General features: G+C 43.3%; 1 long non-coding RNA gene across 1 annotated transcript in view; it reads left to right on the top strand.

Moving 5' to 3' along the window:
* Positions 1-3425: 3425 nt before the first annotated feature.
* Positions 3426-7720, top strand: part of LOC115091624 — a 111650-nt gene continuing 107355 nt past the window's right edge. Inside the window, exon 1 of the long non-coding RNA XR_003856785.1 lies at positions 3426-3806. This is a non-coding gene — a long non-coding RNA (uncharacterized LOC115091624). The remainder of the gene's footprint in view (positions 3807-7720) is intronic.

Below are 7720 nucleotides of genomic sequence, written 5' to 3'. Positions count from 1 at the left end.
TTACTGTGCATACTAAATTTTTTTGTCTTTGTTTCATAAATATGTTTTTCAGGGATTTTTTTGTTCATTTTCAGGCTTTTGTTTTCATTTTTAGGAAATAGTATAAAATTATTTGATAAGTGAAGCATTGCGGCATGGAGGAGTATCCTAGTGGTTAGAGCAACAAGCTATGAGCCACGCAAGCCAGCGTTCAATACTTGCTAACACACCTTGTAACCTTAGGCAAGTCACTCTTCATTGCCTCCAATGCAAACTTGAATTTTATGGCATCTGCAAACAGGGAAATATTTATGGTACCTGAATATAATCCACTGTGAAGTGTCACAAAGGGTGGAATATAAATAAAAAATAAACTGCCAAGATTACATGCTATTTCTCAGAAATTAACAAAATGTTTGTTTTTCTTATCTTCTGGTTTGTTTGAAACGAAACAAAAATGGCGTCATTCATCCTGTTGTACAGTTTCAAATAAATCCTAGGGATGTGCAGGCAAAAAGTTTTAGTTGCGTACGCGATACGTATTCGTGGGGGGTCAATTCCGTTTCATGCGGAAGTATGGAGAATTCAATAAGTTGTCGATCTGTAAATACGTTACTACTAAATTAACTACAACCTCCCACCCTCCTGACCCCCCCCAAGACTTACCAAAACTCCCTGGTGGTCCAGCGGTGGGGTCCGAGAACTCACTCAGACCCTCGGTGCTAGTTTCATCATGGCGCCAATAGCCTTTGTCACAGGGGCTACCGGTGCCATTGGTCAGCCCCTGTCACATGGCCATCGGCGCCATCTTGTGCTCCTACCATGTGACAGGGGCTGACCAATGGCACCGGTAGACCCTGTGACATAGTATGGGCAAAGGCTATGGGCACCATTTTGAGTCCTGGCGTCGGACGGCAGGTCGCTCCGGGACCCCCGTTGGACCCACAGGGACTTTTGGCCAGCTTGGGGGAGCCTCCTGACCCCCACAAGACTTGCCAAAAGTCCAGTGGGGGTCCGGGAGCGACCTCCTTGCACGCTGGCCGTCCGATCCCAATACTCAAAATGGCGCCGATCGCCTTTGCCCTCACTATGACGGCGATCGGCTCCATTTTGACTATTGGCGGGACGACGATTTTGAGTCTCAAAATGGCGCCGATTGCCGTCATAGTGAGGGCAAAGGCGATCGGCGGCATTTTGAGTATTGGCGGGACAGCGATTTTGAGTCTCAAAATGGCGCCGATCGCCATCATAGTGAGGGAAAAGACGATCGGCGCCATTTTGAGACTCAAAATCCCTGTCCCGCCAATACTCAAAATGGCGCCGATCGCCTTTGCCCTCACTATGACGGCGATCGGCGCCATTTTGAGACTCAAAATCGTCGTCCCGCCAATAGTCAAAATGGCGCCGATCGCCGTCATAGTGAGGGCAAAGGCGATCGGCGCCATTTTGAGTATTGGGATCGGACGGCCAGCGTGGAAGGAGGTCGCTCCCGGACCCCCGCTGGACTTTTGGCAAGTCTTGTGGGGGTCAGGAGGCCCCCCCAAGCTGGCCAAAAGTCCCTGTGGGTCCAACGGGGGTCCCAGAGCGACCTGCCGTCTGACGCCAGGACTCAAAATGGCGCCGATAGCCTTTGCCCATACTATGTCACAGGGGCTACCGGTGCCATTGGTCAGCCCCTGTCACATGGTAGGAGCACAAGATGGCGCTGATGGCCATGTGACGGGGGCTGACCAATGGCACCGGTAGCCCCTGTGACAAAGGCTATCGGCGCCATGATGAAACTAGCACCGAGGGTCTGAGTGAGTTCCCGGACCCCACCGCTGGACCACCAGGGAGTTTTGGTAAGTCTTGGGGGGGGGGGGGGGTCAGGAGGGTGGGGGGGGCTACATTTTTATTTAGGCCGAATAAAACAGAAATCTGTTTAATACGTGGGGAGTTGCGATGCGTTTAGCCTCCCCACATATTTAACAGATAGCAAAAAATAAGTTGCGGATTACAAATACGTGGAAAACGGATGCACACCTCTAATAAATCCACATTCCTATTGTACACATTAAATTACATCTGCTATTTAGATACCCAATCCTCAGTCTCTTAGTATAAACAGCAGAAAAATATCCAAGTGGTCCAACCAGTCTACCCAGGAAGCTTGTATTTATTCTTTTAAATTATTTATTCTTATTCTTTTAATGTAGTAATTTTAGCTTAGAGCCGGCTACTCCTATCTCTTCTTTCAAGGGTAGTAACTGCTGCTCCATGCAGGTTACCCCAATGCAGGTTATCCCCTATTGTAAGGTCGTCTTGAAATTCCTCATTTTTTAATTTGGACTTCTCAATCATCACTCCCATTTGTAGATTATTTATAAATATATTAAAAAGTACTAGTCCCAGTATAGATCCCTGCAGCATTCCACTTTATCTCCATTGAGAGAAAAGACCATTCAGGGCTATTCTTTATTTGACAAAGTGGACTCTGTCCTCAAAAGCTCAGGCCTCCATACATTGGTTTGTGTATAAGGTGCCACCCGACTCTTGTCATTTTTGCTACACAAGTCTAACACGGCTATCTTTCTGAAGGGCTGCTTCCTGCTTTATTAGTCAGTTACCAATCCACAGTAGGATATTACCTCCTATCCCATGACTTTTTAATTTCCTGATGAGTTTTCCATGAGGAACTTTGTTAAATGCCCTCCAAAAATCTAGATACACTGTATTAATTGATATACTCTTATGTACATTTGTATTAACCCTTCAAAAATTCTTAACAGATTTGTAAGACAAGACTTCCCTTTGCGAAATCCATGTTGGCTCTGCCTCAATAGTCTGTCTGTCCACATGGCCAGTAATTTTGTCCTTCAGAATAGCTTCTATTATTTTGCTCTGCACCAACATCAGGCTCACCATTGTGTAGTTTTCCAGATTACTCCAAAGCCCTTTTTAAAAATGGGCATTACATTGGCCACCTTCCTATCCTCAGGTACTCTATCTGATTTGAATGAGAATTTAGAAATTACTAGTAGTAATTTTTCAATTTCATTTTTTAGTTCTATCAGAACTCTAGCCAGGACAAACTACTCTAAAATGGATCTTAACGTCAAGCTTTCATGAATATTGTTTGCACTTATTTTGCATTTTGCAATATAATTATATGCTAGAATAGAAGAGAACAGGTGATTATGCAATCCATCAGCTGTTATCAAAGGTGGCAAAGCAGATGCATACCGTACCAGTTAATGGAATATCAAGATATTCATACTATGTAGGCTCCCTAATGATGCACTGTATGAGTTATACAATAACTTTAAGTCATTCATTTATTGCAGGACTTCCAGATTTTCTCCTAGTGATCCAACAGCCAGTCAGGTTTTCAGGATATCTGTGATGAATATTGTCAGGAGAAGAGTGACAAACTCCTAGCACGGCAGGATATTCTACAGGTCCCCGTTAAGCAGAGGTCCAAAGATACCAAGGGGAAACAGCAGGGGGCGTGGAGACACCCTGTGTGGACTACAGTTCCCAGAATCCCAGAGCGGCAGGGGAAGGCTCCTAACCAGAAGGAGGCTGAGGTGACGGCCGAGGGTAATCTGGAGGAATTAGAGGCAGCTGAGAGCATGCTGTGGGAAGCAGAGGGTGTGTCCAGGAGTGAGGAAGAAAGCTCAGAGAGCAGTAGCATGGAGAGTGAGGAGGAGATGGACTGGGAACAGCCGTCTGAGGATTCATCTGCGTCTGACATGGAGACGGAGTGAGTGTGTCCTGCAGCATTGGTGTTACCTGCTTTCACTACACACTTACAAGGAGGACAAGGTGGATTACCGCAAGAGATAGAGGTGAGACAGGACGGGGAGCACAACTATAGGGGAGAAGGGGTGAGTTGATGCTGGATCCCCACGCTGGGTAGTCAGTGCAAGGTTAGAAGCCTGACTACAGACATTTCGATTTCAGTGCAGAGGCAATAGTGAATTGCAATTTCTGCACACTCTTAGGAAAGGAAAAAAGACCTGGATTTTTGATAAACTATTATATGTTTGTTTGTGAATCCTTCCTCAGTGGAGGAGGAGGGGGAAGAACTGATAATTGCCTCTCGGTGAGAGCTCAGGAAAAATACCTGACTGGAGGAGGGCCAGTCAGAGACAGAATGGGAAACCTCATGCAAAAGGTTGACTCCTAAACTGTTTTAAAGAATTGCCAGAACATCTGAATTTGCAGCAGAGCCCAGCCGTTTCAGCCTTGCTGCGATGCCTAGAGGGATGACAGCCCTGTGAGTGAAGGAACTACATCTCGCTGGTGAGAACTCAAGAGGTGCCCGCGACAATATGTATAACCCAGGTGCTGCATGTTTGTTTGTTTGTTTTTATAGTCACTGTATGTTTGATATTCGGTGCTATTCAGCCTGCCTGCAGAGATTGTTGGCCCACTGGTATTTTATACTCATGGGTCTTCAAGCCAATTTTCAAAGGGAAATTCCTTGCAGTTCTTACCTTTGAAAATGTGTGGCAGCCAGTGTTGGCAGAGAGTCTTTAACCCAAAAATCCATGAAAAGTAAGCATCTGGATTGCAAAATGAAATCCCTGCACTTGCTTTTCCAGGCTCACCCTTTCCCCACCCCTAGCGATGTCTCTTTATTCTGGAGAAGGCCTGGGGGAAGTTTTAAAGGGGCCTTCTCAATGGGAAACACTCATTTATACTTGGAGAATCCCTTTGAAAATTGCTCCAATATGTAGCAAAACTGTTATGATAGAGATTGTAATATTTCAGGTAATTAAATAACCTGTCATGGACAGAGCATATAATAGCAATTAAGACAGTGTCCAGTGTAATTTCACCCTAGTCAAGGTAGTAGCTGAGAAAAAAACATTCTTTATCGGCTATGAATTGTTGCTATTATAAGATTAAATAATTTTCATATTTTCTTCATAAAAGTTTTGAGGAAGAATCGGAAAGCATGAATATTCTTTTGGTGAATGGTGAACATTTTTAGGAGATTAACACTTCGAGGTCCATTTTCAATAGGTTTAGCTGGCCAATTTAGGAGATTGGCCTGTGAAACATTACTGGTTAGACATGGCCCCCTTGGACTGTCCATATTTAACTGACTATATGTGCAAGGCACACAAATGTAGCCGGTTAAAAGATGGGAAGAGCAGAAGGCATTCCTGAAGCATGCTTATGACTTAAGTCAGTTAATGCTAATTTTCAATGTTTAACTAGCTAATAGGGACATTTATCAAAATGTGTTAGGTACCTAACACCCACAATCAATACTGTATCACAAATTGTGTATGCAAATGATTCATTTGTATTCAAGTGGGAGGGGTTGGGAGCAGTAAATGGAAATGAGGGTCAGTCAGCATGGCATGGGATAAGAGTAACTCTGGTTTTAATGCTGGAAATAATTACACCTTTTTCCTGTGCGCTGTGCCTGCATTAGCTGAGCATTACCAGCTGAAAACATTTTTATTGTGAATTGAGGTTTGGGAGGGAAAAGGGGAAGGAAGAGGAGGAGAGAGAGAGAGGGGAGAGGAGAGGGGAGTGGAGGAGAGAGAGAGAGAGAGTCTCTGTGGAGGCACACTTATATCTGAACTTTTTATACCACTTTAAGAGGGGGCATTATGAACTCAGGGTGAGGTTTCGGGGAGTGAGTTTGGTTTTGGTGGGCAGTGTAACATGCACAGTCATATGTACAAACAACAAAGTTACCATCAGTGAAGATTTAATGTGATTTGGAGTGATGAAAGGTGAAAGAAGAGTAGATTTGTACTATGTTCTCTCTACTTTGCTTGATGCACTCTTATTCTGTTCATATCTATGACTGTGCTTATAAAACTGCCCCCCAAAACCAAACTCACCTCCCAAACCTCACCAAAGTTATTAGTGCCCCCTCTTACACTGGTATAAATAACTTTTTGGTGCACCTCTACAGAGGTTCTCTTTCTCTCTATCTCTCACATGCGATGTCTCTTTTTATTTATTTCTTTTCCCAACAGCCCAAAATGCAATAAGAACATAAGAACATGCCATACTGGGTCAGACCAAGGGTCCATCAAGCCCAGCATCCTGTTTCCAACAGAGGCCAAACCAGGCCATAAGAACCTGGCAAGTACCCAAAAACTAAGTCTATTCCATGTTACTGTTGCTAGTAATACCAGCGGCTATTCTCTAAGTGAACTTAATAGCAGGTAATGGACTTCTCCTCCAAGAACTTATCCAATCCTTTTTTAAACACTGCTATACTAACTGCACTAACCACATCCTCTGGCAACAAATTCCAGGGTTTAATTGTGTGTTGAGTAAAAAAGAACTTTCATGGAGTGCCCCCTAGTCTTTCTACTATCCAAAAGAGTAAATAACCGATTCACATCTACCCATTCTAGACCTCTCATAATTTTAAACATCTCTATCATATCCCCCTTCAGCCGTCTCTTCTCCAAGCTGAAAAATCATAACCTCTTTAGTCTTTCCTCATAAGGGAGCTGTTCCATTCCCCTTATCATTTTGGTAGCCCTCCTCTGTACCTTCTGCATCTCAATTATATCTTTTTTGAGATGCGGCGACCAGAATTGTACACAGTATTCAAGGTGTGGTCTCACCATGGAGCAGTACAGAGGCATTCTCACATTTTCCGTTTTATTCACCATTCCTTTTCTAATAATTCCCAACATTCTGTTTGCTTTTTTGACTGCCGCAGCACACTGAACCAACGATTTCAATGTGTTATCCACTATGACGCTTAGATCTCTTTCTTGGGTTGTAGCACCTAATATGGAACCCAAAATTGTATAATAATTATAGCATGGGTTATTTTTTCCTATAAGCATCACCTTGCACTTATCCAAATTAAATTTCATCTGCCATTTGGATGCCCAATTTTCCAGTCTCACAAGGTCTTCCTGCAATTTATCACAATCTGCCTGTGATTTAACTACTCTGAACAATTTTGTGTCATCCGCAAATTTGATTATCTCACTCGTAGTATTTCTTTCCAGATCATTTATAAATATATTGAAAAGTAATGGTCCCAATACAGATCCCTGAGGCACTCCACTGTCCACTACCTTCCACTGAGAAAATTGTCCATTTAATCCTACTCTCTGTTTCCTGTCTTTTAGCCAGTTTGCAATCCACAAAAGGATATCGCCACCTATCCCATGAATTTTTACTTTTCCTAGAAGCCTCTCATGAGGAACTTTGTCAAACGCCTTCTGAAAATCCAAGTATACTACATCTACCGGTTCACCTTTACCCATGTGTTTATTAACTCCTTCAAAAAAGTGAAGCAGATTTGTGAGGCAAGACTTGCCCTGGTAAAGCCATGCTGACTTTGTTCCATTAAACCATATCTTTCTATATGTTCTGTGATTTTGATGTTTAGAACACTTTCCACTATATTTCCTGGCACTGAAGTCAGGCTAACCAGTCTGTAGTTTCCCGGATCACCCCTGGAGCCCTTTTTAAATATTGGGGTTATATTTGCTATCCTCCAGTCTTCAGGTTCAATGGATGATTTTAATGATAGGTTACAAATTTTTACTAATAGGTCTGAAATTTCATTTTTTAGTTCCTTCAGAATGTAACCGTCTCTTTTTTAGTCAGTAAGGAGGCCCAGACAACTGATCCGTAAAGATAGACTTTTATTGCCAGCAAGATGCAGCTAAGACAACGGCTTAGCTGCATCTTGCATGGGGTGTATACCATCCGGTCCAGGTGATTTACTACTCTTCAGTTTGTCAATCAGGCCTACCAC

The sequence above is a fragment of the Rhinatrema bivittatum genome, chromosome 5 (genome assembly GCF_901001135.1).
Source record: "Rhinatrema bivittatum chromosome 5, aRhiBiv1.1, whole genome shotgun sequence".
NCBI classification, from domain to species: Eukaryota; Metazoa; Chordata; class Amphibia; order Gymnophiona; family Rhinatrematidae; genus Rhinatrema; species Rhinatrema bivittatum.
Note: the sequence above shows the minus strand (reverse complement) of the source record. Positions and strands in the feature narration are given on the sequence as shown.